At 46.5% G+C, this 23,651-nt stretch overlaps 1 non-coding gene across 1 annotated transcript; it reads left to right on the top strand.

The window, feature by feature from the left end:
* The first annotated feature begins 16,953 nt into the window (after nt 1–16,953).
* TRNAC-ACA (transfer RNA cysteine (anticodon ACA)) lies at nt 16,954–17,025 on the top strand. The gene has a single exon. It is a non-coding gene; the product is annotated as a tRNA-Cys (tRNA).
* Nucleotides 17,026–23,651: the final 6,626 nt, after the last annotated feature.

Here is a 23,651-nt window from a genome sequence, read left to right as displayed (position 1 = left end):
GGTTCCTGAGACGTAGCAGTAAGTGATACCAGCTCATGGGGATGCTACCTCAGTTTGGAAAGAACCTGGTCAGGACGGGAGAGCCCCAGGTGTTCACAGCCCTTGGTGTGCACTGAGCAAGGAGGGGCTGGGAGGATCACTCAGAATGACTCTGGGCCTCCTCCTCCCAACATCTGTCTCAGAGACACCCTGGAAGCCTGGGGAGAGAGAAGGGGCGTTTGATCTTTGCTAACCAAAGCTCTGGGTTATAGTGTTTTTCTTCTTCCCCACCAACCTTTTGAACACATCACACACACACACACACACACACACACACACACACACACACACACTCTTCATGAGCTCTTGACATCTACTCTGCTCAAATTCCCAAGAGGCACAGCACACAGGAAGTTCCAGCCTATATGGAAGAAGGATCTTGGAACTAGGAAGGCAGAACCCAGAGCTCTAGACCAATCCCCTGCCCTTCCCAGCTTGAGGGATTCCATTCATCTCTGGGACTCAGTTTCCGCATCTGAAAAATGGCGTTAAAAAGCCTTGCTGAGTCCGTGCAGGAATTAGCTGGGATTCATGTCCAGTGATGGCAGATGGGCTGCCGACAGAGGTCTCACACTGACAGCTCACAGTGGCGGATACTTCCGACGGGCCAGGGACACCTGTCTCCACCAACCCTGCAGGGCACACTCCTCCCCACACTTCACAGATGACAGCCTGGGACTCAGGGAAGGTAGGGACCCTGTCTGAGGTGACACACCAGTCAGACTAGGAGGCAAACCCAGGGGCTCTGGCGGCACCCCTCCACCACTCTGCCAACAAAATGCTCTGAGCAAGAGTTGACAAAGACCGCACAGGGAGCCCTCAGGGCAGAGAGGCCTGAAGGAAGTCACTCCTTACTCCTGAGGCCCAGTGTTCTCAGTTACAAATGAGCCAGGGGCTTCCCTGGTGGGCTTGGTGGTAAGGAACCTGACTGCCAGTGCAGGAGACATGGTTTCCATCCCCGATCTGGGAAGATCCCACCTGCCATGGAGCAACTAAGCCTGCACACCACCACCGTTCGCCTCTGCTCTAGAGCCCGGGAGCTGCGCCTACTGAGCCCGAGCACCCCGGAGTCTGTGCTCTGCAACAGGAGAATCCACACTGCAGTGAAGAGATGCCCCCATCCGCCACAACCAGAGAGAAACCCAGGCAGCAGGGAAGACCCAGCACAGCCAAAAAGAAATGATTGAATATATACAATTTTTTTAAAAAGTGGGAGCCGTATGAGAGCTGAGCCCCTGGCATGAAGTGTGGGCGGTGTGGACACCCAACTCCAGCATTTCGTCCGTGAACAGGTAACTGTGGTGCCTCCCGGCCCACGTTGGTTTCCAGTGGGGGGATGGCTGGCCACCATTAGCCACGCTTGGAGACGCCACCATGGAGGAAGAGGGGCCACAAAGGCTGGGGTTGAACGTCGCAGGCAGGCCCGTTGGAGTCCTGCCCTTGGGCCGGCTGCCTTCCCACTTGGCACTTTCTCCCGGCACCTCTTTTGCCAGGCACTAAAAATAGCCTTGGATGGCCCTGCAGCCAACCCAGCTCTCCACTGAGGATTCTCGCCCTTTATGGGCCGTGATCATTTGCTTCCTTCTGACTGCTGTTGGCAATGAAAGCGCTAGGTTATCTCAGCAGAGGCTGCTCCAGAACCCGGGCTGAGCCCTTGAGGCCAGAGGGAGGTCATTGATCCAGCCACTGCGCTCAGTGGTTTTCAAGCCAGCTGCACAGGGAGGGGTGTCCAGGATTCTAGGATGGTGGGAAAGGAGGACTAGGAAATGAGGATGGCAAGTAGGAGAGGAAGGTGGAGAAACCAGCTCACAAAAAGGAGGCTAACTAGAGCCAACAGAGAGAAAATTAGGAAGGGACCTAGATGCTTTCTTCCAAACCTGGAACAGTCTTGAGACAAACAAAGCAGGCAAGTCAGAGGCAGGCTGCACTGTACAGGTGTGCTCGTTGTGCACTGCACAAAAGCCCCCAGGCCAGGGCGGTGAATTGGAGCCGAGACCATATGGTCTGCGTCTCCCAAAGGAAGGGGGCACCTTTCATTACGGCCTAATTCACAATTAGGTACAATATGAATTACCCTTGCTGCGGATCACTGGGTACCTGTTGTATGCCTACCAGACTGGCTAGCAGATTCTGTTCTTTCATTTAATCCTCACAGCCCTGCCAGAGAGTCTTATTTCTCCATTTTGTGAGAGCTAGAGAAGTTTAGTCACCTACCTAGGAAGTAATGGAAATAGATCTTCAACGCTGATCGCACCAAGTAGAAATCTTATGTTATTTATACCACGCTGTCAGAGTTAGTTAGAACTACAACCATTGGTTGGTTATTATGCCAAACATGGTCTTCGTCAGCCCCATCCCTCTCTCAACCTTGGCTGTGCCCATGGCTATTCTGCCTCTAAGGATCTCTTATATGCTCCCTTTTCTCTTTAGCCTGCTGCTGTCACCCCCAACTTAAACCTGTGTCTTTCAGCTGGACCACTGCTGCAGGCTTGTAACTGGTCTCTCTGAGACAGGTCTGGGTCCTACCCTCCATCCGCATTTGAGGGGGTCTCCTCAAATGTGAATCTCACAGTCGCCTCCCTCTTTACCTCCCTTCCTGAGCTCCCCAGGGCGACACCAGTATCTTGATCTTCTAGCCCTGATGCCTGTCCTATCTGAGTCTCACCCCAAGTCCCAAATACCCATGGAGTGCAACCTACAGTCCCAAAGGTGTGTCCCCAGAAAACAGTCCTTTAGATGGTTAATGGAGAGGGGTGAGAAGCAGGGCAGAGCATTCCATGGGGAATTAAATCTGGAAAAATTACTGAAGGAGGTTCAGTTCAGTGCAGTTTAGTTCAATTCAGTTGCTCAGTTGTGTCCAATTCTTTGCAGCCCCATGGACTGCAGCATGCCAGGCCTCCCTGTCCATCACCAACTCCTGGAGCTTACTCAAACTCATGTCCATTGATTTAGTGATGCCATCCAACCATCTCATCCTCTTGCCCCCTTCTCCTCCTGCCTTCAATCTTTTCCAGCATCAGGGTCTTTTCTAGTGAGTCAGTTCTTTGCATCAGGTGGCCAAGGTATTGGAGTTTCAGCTTCAGCATCAGTCCTTCCAATGAATATTCAGGACTGATCTCCTTCAGGATTGATTGGTTGGCTCTCCTTACAGTCCAAGGGACTCTCAAGAATCTTCCCTAACACCGCAGGAGGTTCAGCAGGTTTATTTGTTATAGCAACTTCTCAGAGCCTGTGTTATGCTAATTTATAAGACAAAAGCTCTCCAGTGGATCCTTGACAAGGTTGCCCTGGAAACAGTAGGACTCTCAGTTTTAACAATAGCTGACACTAAGTGATTTTGGGCTCCAAAATCACTGCAGATGGTGACTGAAGCCATGAAATTAAAAGATGCTTGCTCCTTGGAAGAAAAGCTATGACCAACCTAGGCAGCATATTCAAAAGCAGAGACATTGCCAACAAAGGCCCATCTAGTCAAAGTTTTTCCAGTAGTCATATGTATGTGAGAGTTGGACTATAAAAAATGTCGAGTGCCAAAGAATTGATGCTTTTGAACTGTGGTGCTGGAGAAGACTCTTGAGAGTCCCTTGGACTGCAAGGAGATCCAACCAGTCAGTCCTAAATCAAATCAATCCTGAATATTCATTGGAAGGACTGATGCTGAAGCTGAAACTCAATACTTTGGCCACCTGATGCAAAGAACTGACTCACTAGAAAAGACCCTCATGCTGGGAAAGATTGAAGGCGGGAGGAGAAGGGGTCGACAGAGGATGAGATGGTTGGATGGCATCACCAACTCAATGGACATGAGTTTGGGTAAACTCTGGGAGCTGGTGATGGACAGGGAGGCCTGGCGTGCTGCAGTGCACGGGGTCGTAAGGCATCGGACACGACTGAGCGACTGGGCTGGACTGGACTGGACACTAACAGAGCACTTGCTGCATGTCAGGCACTGTTCCCTGTGCTTTATTATAGGAGCTTATTTAATCCTCACAACTCTGGAAGGCAATGCTTCCATTATCCCCACCTTACAGACAAAACAGAGGATAGAAGTTAAGGGACATGCCTATATTCACTGGGCTAGTCAGCAGGGGAGAGGGGACTCCAGCCCAGAGAGCTTCTGAAATAGGCAGCTGTGGCCACCATGCTAGACACAAACTTTCAAGACTTCTTAAGTACTTGGCATTGTGATGAGTGCCTTCTATCCATTCTTTCACTGAATTCTCACGACAACCCCATGATTATTATCAAGGGAACAGAAATAAAGAGAGCACACTCGAGCCAAGAGGGGCTTAAGGTGAGAGTTGAACCCAGGTCTTCCTGTGAATTACAAATCTCTAGCTCTTCTTGCTCCGAACAGAATGAGATATCATTCCACCAAGGGGTATCTTACAGGATTGATGCTCCATAATAAATACACACTAGGAGATGCTTCTCTGGCACTAACTTGAAACTTCCCACTGTCACCAAGTTATCTTATTTCCTGACACCAAGACTTTTTGCCCTTCACTCTGCCTGGTATGCCGCCTCTCTACTCAGTCCTCCTAACACTAGAGAACAGCTAAAATAAGGTCATAGCTCTGATTTTTCCAGATTTTTCTTTTCCAAGCTGCTGTTTCCTACTTTGTGCTTCCTATGAAAAAACTGCACAATGGTGGTCTGTTTTAACATAGATTCCTTCTTTCACTCCCTCCCTCCTTCATTCATTCTTTCATCCTTTCACTCACTAAATATTTATTGAGCACCTACTAACTATAGGGCATTGTTTAGGGTCCTGGGGCTACAACAATGACCAAAATATATATGCATGCAGACCCTCAGGAAATCATACTGTAGTAGGAGAAAAGAGATACCTAACACAATGAATAAACTGCATTTACCATTTTTGAAGGAATAGCATAGAAGGTGCTAGAAGTGGGAAGGGACTGCAATTAAAAAAAAATTTTTTTAAATTACCAATATGTTATATTATTATATTAACACAAACACAAAGAAACAACTCAAGAAACTTTCCTCTTTTATGTTACATCATTCCTGATTGGTCAAGTTAAATGTTCCTGTTACAGAGCAGACCAGAAGGAACATTTTGCTTGTTTTCATATAAGTTGAACAATAAGTCTTTCTTTCTGCTATGGAGGATAATAATATTCTGCTAACTTTTTCTTGAACAAAAAGTATATATTTTGCAAATTATACACATACAATATATTTCACCATTAGAGTTCACCATTCTAAATATCTTTTAAGTACAGCTTAAAGTAATGTCAGACTGTGTGTGTGTGTATAAGTGTGTGCTTAGTTGCTCAGTCGTGTCCAACTCTTTTTGACCCCATGGACTGTAGCCCACCAGGCTCCTCTGTCCATGGAATTTTCCAGGCGAGAATACTGAAGTGGGTTGCCATTTTCTCCTCCAGGGGATCTTCCCAACCCAGGGATCAAACCTGCATTTCTTGCATCTCCCATTTTGCAGACAAATTTTTTATAGCTGAGCCACCAGGGAAGCCCAAATATAGGCTAAAAATGCTTAATATCAGAATGACTCGTCCATTCAGTCTACAGTAGAAGCAAAACATCAGTAGGCTCTTTGACATTCAATATCTGATTTATTTCCTATAGATGGACCCTTTCATTAGTCATTTGATCATGACAAAATATCAATGAAAGAAATATATTCAACCCTCTTTTACTTTCAAATCACAGCGCAACAGTGCTTTTCTACATGGGATTTAAATATAATGGGAGAGTTAAATGAAAAGTGGCTTCCAAAGTGGACTTCATAAATGTCTTATTTGCAAGCGATTACACAGCATTATAACACATAATTTTATAACACAATATTATACAGAATATCTAGAGACTTGGTTCTCAGTAGAAATAATGAATAGTTTCTTATTTATAATGAATAGTTATGTATTTATTATAAAATTGGAAGTCATTTTATTTTATTAAGGCCATTAGGGAAGATCAGCCTGAGGCTGTAACCTTTGAGCAAAGACCTGGAGGAGGTGCGGGAGCCTGCCGCGGAGATACCCGGAGAAGGGCCATAGACAAATGGAGGGATGGAGTGGAGAGACCATAGCAGGAGGCGCGTCCCCAGACCAGGCCCCAGGCCCCTGTGGCTGCTGTGGGGTGATGGGGGCAGAGGGGCAGAGGTGCTCAAGAAAGCTTTATTTGGATTATTTCAGGAAAGTGGAAGACTTTTCCAGCAGTGTTCACTCCAAACTTCTCATTAGCATTTTCAGAAGAAGATCCTTGACTAGGAACTGAGATGCGTGCCATCACTAAGCATCTAACCAGCAGCTCGCAGTCTGTGGGGCAATGAAGACCTAGGGAGTTAGGTGCCTACTCTCCACCCTGGCCACTGTCCTCCGCATTCTGCCCTCTGTATAAGGTGCCAGAGGATGTCTCGGGGTGCCTTCTGATCCTGGCTCCCAGCTGTCTCAGGAGCCTTAGTTCTCTTTTCTGTGAAATGGGTGGGAGGTATAACACTTAAACCCACCCCTCTTGCAGCTGTTGTACCAAATCAGGGAAGGCCGTGACTTTTCTTTAAATTAAAATTGGAGTCCAGACTAGATAAAGGGTAGTTTTAATGGAAACTCTCATTACGTGGTAGTAACTGAATTTCTCATTTCTGATCTTTACATTACATCTTCCCATTGATTGTAGCAAGTGATGCCGTGTCTTAGGTGTACCAGCCTCATTTTGTGGTTGAGGAAACTGTGCTCAGGAAAGCTAATTAATTCACTTGCTCAAGGTATAGAGCTAGTGAAAGGAGGACCCGGATTCAAATCGCAGAATGTGTAAAGGTCTATGCAGATTTCCTAGCGGCACAAAAGGAAGGCTGAGGTCAAAGTCAAGCTTAGAGAGAACACAACAGAGCCAAAGGCTGCATGAAACCAAATGAATATTCCCAGCCTCAAGTTGCTGCTGGCCAGAAACAGGGGTTCCAACAAAGTGGAAAAGAGATGGGGAGTGAAATGAACTGTGGGCCACTCCTGGGGAACCAGAGCTTTGGATGGAGACTCTGGTTCAGGTCAGGATGAATTGTGACATGAGAAGCTACTGGCCAGTGCTGGCTGCAGCCACAAGTCTTAGTGGGCAGAGAAGGCCATGCCCAGGCCCCTGTGGGCGCATCTGTGGGTTGCCAAGGGCCAAGGGTGTGTCAGCCTTATGCGATGAAATATGAAATACCTTAAAATAAATACCAAAGACCATACAAAACAAGAGAAGAGAACATACAGGGGGAAAATGAACCAAAAATCATTTTATATACAGTAAAATAAATAAAAGGCCTAAACAAAACTATCTGTATTAATATTTCCACAGTGTGATAAGACAGATGGGTTGGAATTGGATATGGAGAGATGTAATATTCTACAAAGGAAACTCTAGGGAGACCCAGGGAGTTATGGAGGTCATTTCTCATTAAGGGTGAACTTTTCTATTCTTTTCTCCTCTGCCTTTCTCCTAATGAAGCCCCCGCCAGCACCAGCAGCTCCCCAGTCCTTTTGTGAGCTGGAAACAGGGCCGTAGCACCAAGGCCCCATCAGTTTGGCTACATGAGGGTATTTTTAGCTCTGCCAAACAACGAATGGGATTGTTGTCCATTCTTGGAGAGTGGAGGGTTTCTTTTTAATTGTTCAACTGCTCTGGAGTACAGGAAGCATCTTCTGGATGCATATTAACTGCATCTTTTGGACACTAAGGACAGGGGAAGGTGAGTTTCCCTTGATTTGGGCCACAGGAGAAGCAAAGTTTCCTTAACTTGGAAGGTACCAGTCACCACGGACGAACTGTGGGCTTTGAGGTTGACCTGTCCCCAGACACAAACACCTTGACTACTAATGGGCATCACAATAAGGAGGTTGTGTTGCTGTCTGTGAAGTGACTGGAATGGAGCCTGGAACAGTCAAGAAAGAAACACTGGCTCGAGGAGAAGATGCATGAGATAATATTGGTGTGGTTCCCACCAGAGCAAATGTGTGAGTATGTGCCAAGTCTTAGCAAAGAAAATTATTGTCAGGGAGTTTTCTGGGTTGAATTGTATCTCCCCCAGAAAGAAACACTGAAATCCTAAGCCCCAGCACCTCAACATGTGACCTTCTTTGGATATAGGGTCTTTATAGAAGTAACGAAGGTAAGATGATGTCATTAGTGCAGTTCAGTCACTCAGTTGTGTCCAACTCTTTTCAACCCCATGGATTGCAGCATGCCAGGCTTCCCTGTCCATCACCAACTCCTGAAGCTTGCTCAAACTCATATCCATTGAGTCGGCGATGCTATCCAACTATCTCATCCTCTGTAGTCCCCTTCTCTTCCTGCCTTTGATCTTTCCCAGCATCAGAGTCCTTTCCAATGAGTTGGCTCTTCCCATCAGATGGCCAGAGTATTGGAGTTTCAGCTTCAGCATCAGTCCTTGCAATGAATACTCAGTGTTGATTTCCTTTAGGATTGACAGGTTTGATCTCCTTGCAGCCCAAGAGGCTCTCAAGAGTCTTTTCCAATACCACAGTTCAAAAGCATCAATTCATTAGGATGTCATTAGGATGGACTCTAATCCCCAAAGACCAGTGTTCTTAGAAAAAGACACACTTGGACGCAGAGATGCACTCAGGGAGGAGGCATGTGGGAATGAAGGCAGAGATCAGGGCAACATGTCCCCAGCCCAAGTGATGCCAGGATTGCCAGCGAACCATCAGATGCTGGGGGAGAGGCCTAGAGCCAACTTTCCCTCGAAGCCCTCTGAAGGAACCAATACCACGGACACCCTGATCACACTCTGTGAGCAATGATTTTCTGTTGTTTAAGCTGCCCAGTCTGTGGTGCTATGCTGGGGCAGATTTAGGGAGCAAATACAGGGACACCAGTGAAATTATGTGCTGTGCTGTGTAAACCCCTGGCATAGAGCACAAACTTAATAAGTGCTTCGAAAATGAACCTATGAGATAAGGCAGAGGAAATACCCTGTACGGTATCTAGCATATAATAGATACTTCTAATATTGGTTAATTGAATGAATGAATGAAATTATTCAAAAAGCTCAGTTGGAAAAGAATCCACCTACAATGCAGAAGACCCTGGTTTTTGATTCCTGGGTCAGGAAGATCTGCTGGAGGGATAGGCTACCCACTCCAGTATTCTTGGGCTTCCCTTGTGGCTCAGCTGGTAAAGAATCTGCCCGCAATGCGGGAGACCTGGGTTTGATTCCTGGGTTGGGAAGATCCCCTGGAGAAAGGAAAGACTACCCATTCCAGTATTCTGGCCTGGAGAATTCCATGGACTGTATAGTCCATGGGATTGCAAAGAGTCGAACATGACTGAGTGACTTTCACTTTCACAGTGCTGAAGATATGAACAAATGCTCAGTGAGTATTTGCTAGTCGGTTGGTCATCAGAGCTAACGTTATATATCATTCCCTGGAAGCTCAGATGGTAAAGAATCTGCCTGCAATGAGGAGACCCAGGTTCGATCCCTGAGTTGGGAAGATCCTCTGGAGAAGGGAATGGCAACCCACTCCAGTATTCTGGCCTGGAGAATCCCATGGACAGAGGAGCCTGGTGGGCTACAGTCCATGGGGTCACAAAGAGTTGGATACGACTGAGCAACTAACACATAAACACACACAGTATAAGCCAGGAAGTGCTCAGTGATTGACAGTTATCTTACCCTCATTTGAGCCTCACAACCGCCAGGCTACTATTGATCTCATTTAAAAGAAGAGGAAAGTGAGGCACAGAGATGTTCAATCACTTTCCTGAATTTGCCCAGAGGAGCGGTAGAGTTACTTTGTGGGTCTGGTTGGTTTAGGATGAATGTCTCTAGTCTTAACTGCTGTTTGAAATAATGCATGTGAAAAGCCTGGCGCATACAGGTGCTCAACTCCAAACAAGTAAGTAGGTGAGGGTACGTGGCAGAGCAGGGAGCGGAGGGTCTAGCCCCTGGTGGCCTGAGAGCTGAGAGGTGACCCTATTGTCCTTCCTCTCCTGAGTTCCCCTGGAGGTCTGGCGCTGATCTGACAGCCCCACCAGCCCACCTTCCATCCTTCTGCTGGGAGTGGAGTGAGTCCCCTGGATGCTAAAGAAGGGAGTGGGGCAGAGGAGACATAAAAGACATGCTCTGTCTTTCCTCAAGGCGGCTTGGCTGTCAGAAGGAAGGGCCAGGAGCGCCCGCCTCCTCTCCATAACTCATTCCAAACCAAGTGCCCAGTGCTGACTCCGCATTTCCACATAGGGCCCGGCCACCTGCCCACACGCTTTCCCAGCCTCGCCTGTGCTGTGCCAAGGACCGGGCCTGGCAGTGATTTACGACATCACAGGCCAGCCTCTACCCTGACCACTGCTCTAGGCCACAGGTTTAATTATTTAAACAGGTTTTACATTTTACGAGCATGCCCTCAGACCTGGCAGAAGAAAATCTTAGAAGAAAAAAAGTTTTTTTTTTTTTTTTTTGGCTTGAAAGATTCCACTGAAATATGTAAGGCCAGAGGATGGGAAACATTCCACATTTCTAAGTGCGAGTGTGGTGTTCAAGGCTCTTCTGAATTTTCCCCATTTTAGCCAGCCCTCTTCTCAACAAATGTGCGTTTCTGCCTCACTGCAGAACAACGTTATCATTCTTCATCATCCTCGCAAGTCCACAGGTTTGCATCTGCTGGCCAAAGCTGCATGCACGTGTGCCGTGCACACTCAGACCACGCAGGTACATACTTGTTACGCTTGTTCATAGGATCTTGCTTGGTAAGGATGCTACACGCTCGTTACACTTGTTCATAGGATCTTGCTTGGTAAGGATGCTACACGCTCGTTACACTTGTTCATAGGATCTTGCTGCGTACATGTGCTATGGTAAGGGTTGCTTTCATAAAACAAACACACACAAATTCCTGCCCTCATGCAGCATCCATTCTATGGCAGGAGGCTCCCTTACTTCATCCTTTGGAGACCCTATTCTCCCATGAAGAGCCTGCTAAAATGCTACTTCCTCCCTGATCTTCCTGGAGAAATGGATGACTCACACGACACGGTCTAATTCCGAGCCCACACTCACTGTGCTTTAACTGTCAGTGACCTTGATACTCTTAGATTGAGTTCCCTGAGGGTAAGGACCATCAAACTTCATTCCTACCCCAGCACCCATCACAGTGTCTGGGTGCCCATTGGAAGACTCCTCTGTTTCTTTCTGGCCGAGAGAATTTCCTGCATGTTCTCTCTACTCTTACATTTTCTGGCTCGTTCGTTGTTTGCTCATTCATTCACCCACTCCAATCATTCATTCATTTAGCATATAATTATTGAGCATATAATTACTGCTATGTGTGAGAGCCTATTTTAGGTGCTGAGAATATGCTGATAAAGACAGAAAAGGCCCCTGTCCTGGGTGTATTCACATTGTGGTCATGGAGACAAGAGAGGAGACCGCTGTCCTCTGGTTCTTTGACTGTTGGCGTCTCAGAGGGCTATAGGCGGCCACCAGGCCTCAGCGTCATGGCACACCCATGCTAGGTGTGGGATGATCTACACTAAAACCCAGATCAAGAGGTATCTGTGTCTTCCTGCCTGGCTCAGAAGACGAGGCTGGAGAAAATGAATCTCACCAATCTCCCTCATCTAAGCTCTCTGCCTCTGTGTAAACTGGGGACACCAAAGTCCAAGGCTATTAAAATAATAATGCAAATAATCCATATTTTTCATCTTAAAAGCACTTTTGGAACATCCGATTAATCTTTCCAATCCCTCTGTGTGTAGCTAAGTTTTTGCTTCTAGATGAAGAAAGTGAAACGCAAGGTGATTAAACTGTTGACCTGAGGCTACAGAGAGAGCAAGATTTCGAGCAGGGATTCGACTCATCAGTCCTTAGTTATTTTGAACAACTGAAGACCCAAAGGCCCATGTCTCTCTGGCAGATTCTAGGGAGTTAAGCCAGTTTGCCTTGGTGGGCAGGACCCTTGGTGGTGGTGGTGAAATGTCAGAGCGTTGCAGGTCCCCAGACCTGGGTTTGGCTCCTGCCCTGAACCCCTGCTTACAGTTTGGGTGACCTTTGGCAAACGGTTTAAGCTGTCTGTGCTCCAGCTTCCTCATCTATAACCTGGAGGGAACACCTGCGCTGCAGGAATAGGAGGGTGGAAATAACTGAGATTGTGCTTGTAGAGTGCATAATGTGGTATAGGATGTCTTTTTCTTAAAGATGTATCAAGACGGAAGCTTTTGAAGTGGGCAAGGGGTTTAGAGCTAATCATCACCATGACCTTCACTGTCATCATCATTCAACATGATTTGGGCCCTTGGTTTATTCCAGATGTGAAAGCGTCTGAGCATAATTTCCTTAAATTATTGGTGTCTTTTATTAACCCCAGTTGATTGCCACACCAGCATCATGCTGTCCATCTGATTTCTTTCTGCATGAATGAATGCCAAGCCCCTGGGCTGCATGTGGTGGGGGATACAGAATTGCCTTAAATAAGACCCCTGCTCCTTGCCATCCATCTAGGCCTTTCCAGTCCAGTTAGCTTCCATTTTAAAAACTGAAATAATAATCATCACTTTAAGCACTTTACATAATTTAATTCTCACATAAACTCTTGTGGTAGGTTTTATTATGACAATCATTATTTGATATGTAAGACAATTGAGGCACAGAGAGGTTGACTAACTTGTCTGAGGTTACACAGTAAAAGCCAAGATTCTAACTTTGGCAGTTTGACCCTAGTGTCCATACTGTTAACAAGTATGTTTTTGCTCCTCCAATTGTGGTCCTTGGGCCTGCAGCATCGACATCAGCCTGGAACTTGTAAAAGAAAAATGTAACATATAGAGTCATGAATGGCCTGAGTTTTACGCCATTAGTTTTACCTGGGTTGTTCAGAAGCCTTAGTGTCACTTGCAGGGGCATTGTACTTAACCTTCCTATAAACAGCTAACCTTCCAGATGCACCTGGACAGGGCCAGGCACATAACATGCATTTGTTTAATCCTCACACCAATCCTACGAGGCTTGACCAATTCTCACTCCGCCTCTGTAGATGAGGAGACAGAGGGGCAGAGAAGGAAGTCGTTTTTGCAAGGCCCCATAGCCAACTCCATAACTTCTGAGTCTGATATGCCTCAAAGAAGACTTGTGTCCAAGAAGAGTGTAGAGAGAACTAACCTAAAGCCAGATTCAGAATCCAGTTCATATTAACTGGCTGTGTGGGTTTCCGGCTGTCACCAAGTCTTCTGTGCAACCTCACTTGACTTCTGAGTGCTCACAGGACCTCTGTTATTGGCCCAGACTGTGTTAGGCTCTGAGTACATTACAAGTGCGACAGAGGACACCTGCTTTCTTCAAGGTCTATGAAATAGAAGCATTAGAATGGGACATGGTGCTCAGAGCTACTCCACACTATCTCCATCATCATATCTTCCAGCATCTTATGGTACTTGCTATCAATATATTCCAGATGCAAAGATATTTGATACACACAGACTATCCCATTTAAGCCTCCCAAGTCTCTGTGAAAGCTAGTATTTCCCCCATTTAGAGATAAGAAAACTGAGGCATACCAGAAAGCTCACAGAGGTTAAGGTACTTGGTTAAGGTCACAGAAGCAAGCAGATCTGAGAGCTGGGTCTTAACTCACGCAGGGCTGGACACATAGGAGGAATTGTTTCCCCTCCAGATAGGGTCCTGTGAGCAAGCCCCTGTCTGACTTCCTCCCTCAGTGCTCCAGGCAGCTTTCTCCTCCTGCAGGAATGAGAATTCATTGCTCTGAAGTTGGAAAAGTCACTCCTCGGTTTACCCGTTTTGGCAGGGCGAGGCTGCCTTGGGCGGACACGTAACCTCTGTCTGCACCTCCACTTTCTCATTTCTAACGTGTGCCTGCCTCCCGGGGGTGTGTCTGTATTATTAATGATGGTAAAGTGAGCTGAGCACACCATACTGAGACTCACAAGACATGCAAAGGGCAATTCATCTTGTAAAACCACTTGACAGGGCCACATGGAGCTGAAGGACACAGGGACCCTGCTTTATGCTTTCACGTCACTGTCACATCCAGTCTTCTCAAAAGCCCCGCGTGGTAGGCTGCACAGGAGATGGGTGACAGAATATCAGGGCCTCAGAAGCGATAGAACTGTGAACCGACCAGAAAAGAGGTTTGGGACCAATGAGAAATGTGTGACAGAACTGCTAGCACTCACAGCTATCAGCTATACACATTTCCCAGCCTTCCTTGCAGCGAGGTGTCCCATGTGACTCCCATCAATGGAGTGTGGCTGGATGGGTGTGTGTGCCCAGGCATGGCTTCCACTTGTGACCTTGCTCTCTTACCACTAGAAGAAAAAGGAGGTGAAGCCACAGGAAGGAAGGAGCCTGGGTCCATGAATGACTGCTGAGTCCTTGCAGACTGAAAATGATCTGTGATGTGGAAAAGCAACTTTTACCACGTCAAGTCACGGAGATTTGAGGTTTTATCTATTCAATCACGGGGGCTTCCCAGGTGGCTCAATAATCAAGAATCCGCCAGCCAAAGCAGGAGCCTCAGGAGATGTGGGTTCGATCCCCGGGTGGGGAAGATCCTTTGGAGAAGGCAATGGCAACCCACTCCAGAATTCTTGCTGGGATGACCCCATGGACAGAGGAGGCTGGTGGGCTACAGTCCATGGGGTCTCAAAGAGTTGGACGCAAGTCAGCGACTGAGCATGTACGCATGCTATCCTATTCACTAGCATTAATTGCCAAATAAATAATAAAGTGATGTGACTTTTGTAGTATTTATAGTTTTCCAATGACTTTCATGTATATTATAACTGGAGAATCCTTGGGAGACCTTTGTGGTTTCAGTATCAGAAATAGTTCCATGTTTCTGGAGAAAACTGTTTTCTAGCTCAGAGAGAGCTAGTGGGTAGAGCATCTTTTCCTCTGATACCCTGGCTGCTAAAAAACCCAGAGAAATGGTGGCCTTGTGATCAGAACTCCATGAGGTTTGCATACCAAGCTCACTGCTGGCATCATTTCGCTTCCTAAGTGATTCACCTTCTCCAGACCTCTGGTGGTCCCATCTGTAAAATGGGGGTTGATAGAGGGCCAACTTGATCATGTTGTGGGGTTGATTCCATCTGCCTATGTAACTCCGCCCAACTCTGCTGCAGAGTCATTCTCCGAAGCCTGAGTCCCAGAGTGCAGGATGTGGAAGGAGACTTGGAGGTGACCACCCAGACCTTCTGTTCAGTGCTTCTCAAGCTGCTCAGGATTGTTACTGGGACACTGGGAGGTGAGAAAGCCACAGGATAAATGTGGCACAATTTTGCTATAAACGTGCAGAAATAAAACTTAGGACTCTTGATGTGGTAAAATAAAACTTCCAAATTTTGATGTGGGGGTATGCATACACAGCCTCAGGAAGTGCTTTCCTTCTATGTTATAAGGTTTCTATGTTGCCATCTCAAGGGTCTCCCCGCCCCACCAAAACCTGAAAGGGGACCATTTTAATATGTGCCAGTGAAGGAACGGCTTGTGGCTTGGCTGTGACTAAATTGCTGCCAGCTGACCCCCGGCCGCCGTGGCACCCCGAGCTGCCATCAGGTTGCTCAGTGGTTCGTGGGACTCAGGCTTTGGCTTTGACTGAACTCTCCGAGAAGAGCAGCAGCATTTTACTCTGGCACATCACTCCCTAACTTGCGTGAAGTGACCTCCATCAGGAATTTCTCCCTGACTTTGGTATAGGAAAAGCATGTCCTGTCCCAAGGCAGGGCCCAGCACTCTCCTGTTGTGATAAGGAGCTTGGGTAAACCATCAAAGAAAGAAAGAGAAGTCACTCAGTTGCGTCCAACTCTTTGTGGCCCCATGGACTGTAGCCTCCCAGGCTCCTACGTCCATGGGATTCTCCAGGCAAGAACACTGGAGAGGGGTGCCATTTCCTTCTCCAGGGGATCTTCCCGACCCAGGGATCGAACCCGCACTGCAGACAAACGCTTTACTGTCTGAGCCACCAGGGAAACCCCAAACTATCAAAGTCCCCCCTAGTCTCTGCAGCCTGAAATCCCTGATGCCTGTTTGCTTTCTCCTGTTTCATTTAAACAAATTGCTCTTTTTTCCTCTCTTCCCCTGTCCCTTTCCTTATTTTTCTGAACTTTATTTTGAATGTCTTTTTTTTGGGGGGGGAGCAACTTTCCTCAAAACTTTTCTAGAATAAGGCAGCATATAAATCAATTCAAGAAGTTACATAACGCCCATGAGGCCAGCCTTGTTAAAATTCTAGGGCCAGATTTTTTTTTCCCCTGTACTTTATGCCACTCCTTTCTGCCTCCACCCTCTGTAATTGCTGGTCACAGCACAGCCATCATGCCTCAGCCCTCAGTTACCCACCCCCCCACCCGCCGCTATGCCCCCCACCCCGCCTTCCTCCTTGCCTCCTCATTCTTTATTACCCAGAAAAATATTAATAATCCTGGCAAAGTCACCAAGTGAAAGGAACTGGGAGCTCTGAGGAAGTCAAAAGACACCCAAAGCTCTGCTTTAATGTCAGCCTCAACTGTTGGGTGCCCCAGAGATGGTGCAGAGCAATTAGGCTGAGGAATTGGCAATAGGAGTTCCGGGGAGGGGGGGCGGTACCTGCAGCGGAGGGTGTGTCTGGTGGGGGAGGGGAGGGCTGATGCTGGAAACAGTTAATGCCAGGAAGAGGGTAGTCAGGTGTGTTGGCGGTGCTAAGGCTGGCTGAGGAGCTGGTGTTACTATTTTTAAGTGGGTTGAGAAAAATAAGCTTTCTTCCCCTGTGTCTTTTTTTTTTTAATTGTAATACTGGAAAGTTTTGCTTAAAACAAGGCGACTGGAAACAGAGCCCAGGGAATTAAGCTTCTGCCATCAAACATTAAAAATCACTTTAGACTTAAAAAAAAATTCACTTGTGAGATTTAAACACTCATTTATATATATATTTATCTTCCCTGGTGGCTCAGACGGTAAAGCGTCTGCCTACAATGCAGGAGATCCGGGTTCAATCCCTGGGTGGGGAAGATCTCTTGGAGAAGGAAATGGCACCCCACTCCAGTATTCTTGCCTAGAAAATCCCATGGATGGAGGAGCCTGGTAGGCTACAGCTCATGGGGTCACGAAGAGTCGGACATGATTGAGCGACTTCACTTTATATGTATTTAAGAGCTTATATATATTTGAGCTCTTGCCTTGTTTTGCTTTTTATATTCTGAATGTAATGTCTTCTCCCTGCCTCCCATCAAGGACATCTCAAGTGTTCGTTGTTGTTTGATTGCTTTTACTCTCCTTTCTCTCTCTCTCTCTTTTTTTTTTTGTTGATAACCAGATCATAATTCATTTCAACCAGTTCATGATCAGGTCATTTTTTCCCTCAGTGGTTAGAGATCAAGGGTGAAAAACTATGGGCCTGATATCATTGCTACAGGGGCGATTGCTTCAGGGGCAATTCCTGTTGACCCTATCAGTTTGTAAGAAGTAATCCTTGTCTGTTTGGGCTCCAGAGACAATGAAATGGGACATAGATCCCCTTCCATTCAGTGCTTGTGGGGACCAATGCTCTTATATGCTGGGGTGAGTCCAGTGTTATCCTTTCAGCTCAACCCCTTGAGTTTAGAGAGGGGAAAACTGGAGTCTAAAGAGGTAGTATGACTACCCTGAAGGTCACAGAGCCTGTAACAGGCACACCTGATACCGAAACCAGATCCTTGGTTACAGAAGGCCTGGGGCATTTGAGCCTAGGCAGAGGGACATGAGAAACGATATTTCTGGAGCATTTACTATGTGTAAGACGCTATGTTGAGTGTTTTACCACTACGATTATCACCACTGCCAATGCCAGCTGTTTGTTCTTGAATACCTGCTAGTTGCTAGATTCTATGCTAAAAGTACCCACATGCATTTGGTCAAACCCTTATGGTGCCCACAGGGCAAGTATTCTTCCCATCTTTACAGATGGGCAATCAGCCTAGAATAACTTACCCTAGTAACTAGGAAATGTGGGAACTGAATGAATCCAGGACTGTCTGACTCTAAGCCCATGTTCATTCCAGAATCTCTATGCTTTCCTCACAGTCAAAATTCTCTTTCCACTAATCCAGACTCAGCAATATTCCACAGTATGTGTTTGCAATCCAGTGGGTGGGTAAAAGATGTCCTTTTCTGAGAGGTTTTCTCTTTCTCCCCTCTCTGATGTGCTTCCTGCTCTCTGATCAAGATGCACACCCTTTGGGGGAACACACTTGGCTGAATGGAAAGAGCAGATAAATATTTCAGTTCAATCCCAGCTGTAATTCGACCTGCCATGATATCAGGCAAGTTCTCTAGCTTCTCTGAACCTCACTTTCTCATACCTTTTAAAGTGGAAATGATGATGTCTATGCTGATGGGTCATGAATTTGTCTGACTTACAGGAGCTCAGGAGGTGATAATTCTGCTACAAACATCCCTTGCTACTTCCAGATGGCCTTGCTCCTAGCGAGACTGCTGAGAGAACTCAAGGTCCCTCCAAGGTCCCCTGAAACCTGAGCTTCTGTCCCTTTCCCTTCTGTGTGTGACCTTGAGCCTGGGAGTTCTGGGAGGGCAGGGCAGAGGAAGCATCTGTGTGGGGCTGTTCTAGATCAGGGATCATTGCTGAGGGTGGGAACCACTGGGTTTATCAGACTCATCTCCCAGTACATGACTTCCACCCTCATTACAGGGTGAGGTTAAAGATTCTCACTTCTATATGTGACGTGGAGGAGGGGAAGAAAATATCCGCAAAACATGACTTGGGAGGGGAGGCATCCAAGAGGTGGAGGTGGGTGCCAACTATTTCCTACAGTGATCAAGAGCCCTGCAGTTCAGTAGTGGAAACTCTTCTGGGTGTGTGTGTGTGTGTATGTGCACGGGCGTGTATGTGTGTGCATGTGTGGGGTGCATATGTGTATATACATGTGTGCTTATGTATGTGTGTGGGTGAGTATCTGTGTGAGCACATATGTGGTGCCTATGAGTGCAAGAGCTCTTGGTTTGAGCTTTTCCATTTCTAAGACAGTTCTCTAGGTCTCTCAGAAGCTACAGGCTTGGTCTGTTTTAACCTGCTCTGTTGGAGACAGACACAGGTATGGTTGATCCCCTTACTAGGGAAAGTACTGAGATCTAGTCTGGTGATTCTCAATCCTGGCTGTTATCAGAACCCAGGAGCTTACAAAAGGCCCTGCGTGTCCCAGGCACCCCGCCCCCACCTCTAGAGAGCTTGATAAGAGGGCCCTGGGTGGGAACCAGGTATCTATTGGTGCTTTAAAAGGCTTTCCCTGGGCTTGCCTGGTGGCTCAGTGGTAAAGAATCTGCCGGCCAGTGCAGGGGACACCGGTTCAATCCCTGATCCCAGATGACCTCACATGCTGTCACCCTACTAAGCCTGTGTGCCACAACTACTGGGGCTGTGCTCTAGAGCCTGGGAACTGCAACGACTGAACCCAAGAGCTGCAGCTACCAAAGTCCGTGCGTGCTCGAGCCTGTGCTCCCCAAGAAGTCACCGCAATGAGGAGCCCACACGCTGCAACTCGAGCAGCCCCTCCTCACTGCAACTAGATGAAAGTCCACACAGCAATGAGGACCCAGCACAGCCAACAATGAATAGATGAATAAAGAATAAAAGGCTTTCCCTGTGCTCCCGCTGGGTAGCCGGGCGAGGCGCCGTGGTACAGCTTATGAGTCGTCGGTGCAGTGGGTGGGCCACGGTGTAGGAATCAGACCCAAGTCTGAGCTCCCTTTAACTGAGGACTAACCAGAGACTAGCAGCTCATATTGTATCATCTTATTTGCTTCTCAAAGCCTCTCTTTTTTAAAAAATGTTCTTACAAAATTTTTTTCATAAATTTATAGACAGTAAAACTGAGTTTTTGGTATGTACAGTTTTATAGATTTTAGCACACATAAAATTTTGTATAACTATCCCCACAATCTTGGTACAGACGGTTGCACCATCCAAAAATTTCCAACGCTTCTCTCTCTGGCATGTATAAGCATCCTCCTTTCATAGGGAAGGAAAAAACCCTACCCTGGGTCAGTGCGTTTTCTCATCACCATTGTGCCCGTGGACTTGTGGATATAAGGTAGCCTGGTACTGACTATCCTGAGAGCCAGGGTCAGGCACACCCTCTCTGGCCAACAATGGTCATTTACTTAAAAAAAGTAAATTACAATTGGAGCATCTTCAGTCTGCAACAATAAAGAATAATTTCTCTTTCTTGTGCACAAGAGCTCCAATTATGATTTAACTCAATTCGAATTAACTATGCTTTGATGGCATTTCCATTACATAAAAAATAAATGTATTAGCCAAGCATAATGTGTTTTGACTATAGTTCTGATGCTAATAAGGAGGCTGTTTGGCAGCTATGATCCCACTCTTCATTCCATAGTTGTAAAGAACAAGAGAAAGGGAAAAAAAAGATGAGGCAAATAACTCTGAGAAATCCCACACAGAGGAGTGTGGTGGTTTGGGGGTGGGATGGGGGCTGGCAGCATATGCTTCATATTAACAGGTTCATTCTCTTAGCTACTGCTTGAGATGCTTCGGGGTGTGCATGTGGGCAGGTACCAAGGGCTGTTCCACCTGCTGGGTGGACTGGGCAGGAGGCGGGTAGGGGGTGGTGTGAAGATGGAGTTGACTAAACACACCACGTGGCTGTCGGCAGGCCCATCCCCACTGTGCAGTGATAACGGCGCGCCGCCGCTCTCCAGGGATCTCTCAGAGTCTGAGTAGCCTGAGGCCCACGCCCCAGCTCCTGGCCCCCACTCACTGGTCACCAGTAGGACAGTGCTCTTCAGGTGTGTAATGACCCTCCCCCTACCCCGATGCATCTGCGCTGCTGCCAACACCTTCCTGGGGTCCATGGCACCCGAGCACCCCTCATCCCAGAGGAGAGGGCCTGACCTGGGCCAGCCTAGGTCCTGACACTTGCTTTACAGCCACTATGCTCTCAACAGCTGCCCGAGGTAGGTTTCTGTCTCTACTTTACAGAAGAGGAAGTTATGCTGGGATCTGAGTCTGTTCATCCTCAGAATCATCTCTGGAAACTTCCTCTCCTCTCTCTTAGAAAGCAGGGGGTACTGACCCCAGCTGACTGGCTTCCTCTGGGTTTGGCCAGTGGGAGACACTGGCCTGAGGGTGGAGGGTGGAGGCTGTTTTACTCCCTGGCACTGGTTTCCATCAGACACATCTGCCCTGGATCCAGCTTCCACAGGAGACCCCAGTCCCTGGGCTGTTGAAATGCTAGGGACTCCCTTTGACCTTGGGGTGGGCTCTTTAGTCTCTTGCTCTGGCTAATCTTTGAGCTGCCTCATTCTTCCCCATTTGGTGTTTCAGCCCTCCATCTCCCATGTAGCCAGTTCTTTACAATAAATGCCCTTTGTTTAAAATACTTGGAGAAGTTTTTTTTTTCTCTGGATAAAACAGAAGCCCCAAGAGGTTAGGTTAGTGTTAGTGTTGTGTTAGTGTTATTGCTCCATCATGTCTGACTCTTTGCAACCCTGTGGACTGTAGCCTGCCAGGCTCCTCTGTCCATGGAATTCTCCAGACAAGAGTACTGGAATGGGTTGCCATGTCCTTCTCTAGGGAATCTTCCCAACATAGCGATTGAATCTGGGTCTCCTGCATTGCAGGCAGATTCTTTACCATCTGAGCCACCAGGGAAGCCCCAAGAGATTAAGTAGCTCCCTAGAATAATAACCTCCAAAAACTTCAGCGTATTTCTTTCCAGGTTTGAAAAATGTGTATACTGATGAAATCTTTTCTTTGGAGTCTATCTATCTACCAGAATAACCAGAACATAAATGGGTTGTACTCTATGCATGTTTTAATCTGCTGTTTTTTACATCATGAGAATTTTATTTTCTCATCTAATTTCAAAAAATACATTTAATGACTTTAATATTCAGTAATTTTAAGGATTACTTACTTAAATAATCTTCTAAGCATTTAGATTCTCCATGTCTTTTCACTTACATAGCTAATTATAAGGAAGTTCTGTCTGAGATGGCAAAATGAAAACAGGTAAGCAGTTGCTTTTCTCTGGCACTTGACTAAATGAGCAATAGAAAATAAAAATCTGCTCACTTCCCCTCCCCCACCAAATCATCAGTTCAGTTCAGTCACTCAGTCTTGTCCGACTCTTTGTGACCCGCCAGGCCTCCCTGTCCATCACCAACTCCCGGAGTTCACTCAAACTCACATCCATCGAGTTGGTGATGCCATCCAGCCATCTCATCCTCGGTTTTCCCCTTCTCCTCCTGCCCACAATCCCTCCCAGCATCAGAGTCTTTTTCAATGAGTCAACTCTTCTCATGAGGTGGCCAAAGTACTGGAGTTTCAGCTTTAGCATCATTCCTTCCAAAGAACACCCAGGACTAATCTCCTTCAGAATGGACTGGTTGGATCTCCTTGCAGTCTAAGGGACTCTCAAGAGTCTTCTCCAACACCACAGTTCAAAAGCATCAATTCTTTGGTGCTCAGCTTTCTTCACAGTCCAACTCTCACATCCACACATGACCACTGGAAAAACCATAGCCTTGACTAGATCATAAGTAGCACTAAAAGAAATGGTTCTCACCTCATGCCATAAATTTCAGGGAACGCTTCTTACCCTGCTGATAAGTTTCCTAGCCTCACCCTCTCCAGTCAAAGGCCAGACTGGGGAGGTGAGGTGGTTGAGCGAAGACCTGAGGCTTCTCACTAATCACCCTCCATCTGGAGAGAAGCAGAGAAGCATGTGAGCATGTTGTCCGGAGACATGCTTCATACTCCCTGCTCACTGTTGCTGCGATCTCAGGATTGAAGCCAGCATGGGCAGTCTGCCCCAGCTCATCATTTTTCTAGGATGTTATGTTCATGCTGTGAAACATGTTAGGAAGTACTGCCTGAGACCACCAAAAAATGCCTTGTATTGCAATAGTAGGGCTGTTAATGTAGAGCTGGAAGAAGAGATATTAGATGTAATTGGAAGGGGTTTGAGAACAGTTTAATCACACTACATAGAAACAGAAAGATATGGAAAGCTGTCTATACTTGTCTGAACAGCCCAAGTTAAGCATAGAAGGATGAAAAGTAACCATGGAGCAAGTAAGCAACCAATTATAGTCCCCACCAAACCTAGAAATAAATGAAGACAAAGAGATAAAAGAAAGAACATTTCTTACCAAAAAACAAAACAAACAGAAAGCTGCAAGACAAATGAAAAACCCAACCTGAAAGAAAACATATCCTCAGAAACAAAGAAAGCTTCCAATGCATATTTTGCACTACAGAGCAGTCTACCAAGAATCTGAATCCAATAAAACAAGGACTCAACAGAGAAACTCAACAGAGAAACTAGATGGCGGCTCAGTATAATAAGATTAAAAGAAGTTCACAATGCTGGGAAATTTAAGGATGCATGCAATATTATAATTATAATATTATTATACATATTATAAATTATAAACAAAAAGAAATTATAAACGAAAGAAAAACATACAGCTGAAAATTGTATCTCTAACACAGAGAGAAGGTTTGCTGTAATAATGATGACAGATGACAAGAAAAGGACAGAAGACAGAGAAGGACAAAGTTATTCAAAAATAGGCATAATATCTGCTGAGGAGAACCCACATGTAGAATAGAAAA

This window comes from Ovis canadensis, chromosome 21 (genome assembly GCF_042477335.2).
Source record: "Ovis canadensis isolate MfBH-ARS-UI-01 breed Bighorn chromosome 21, ARS-UI_OviCan_v2, whole genome shotgun sequence".
In the NCBI taxonomy this organism is placed as follows: Eukaryota; Metazoa; Chordata; class Mammalia; order Artiodactyla; family Bovidae; genus Ovis; species Ovis canadensis.
This window is presented reverse-complemented; position numbering and strand designations above follow the sequence as displayed.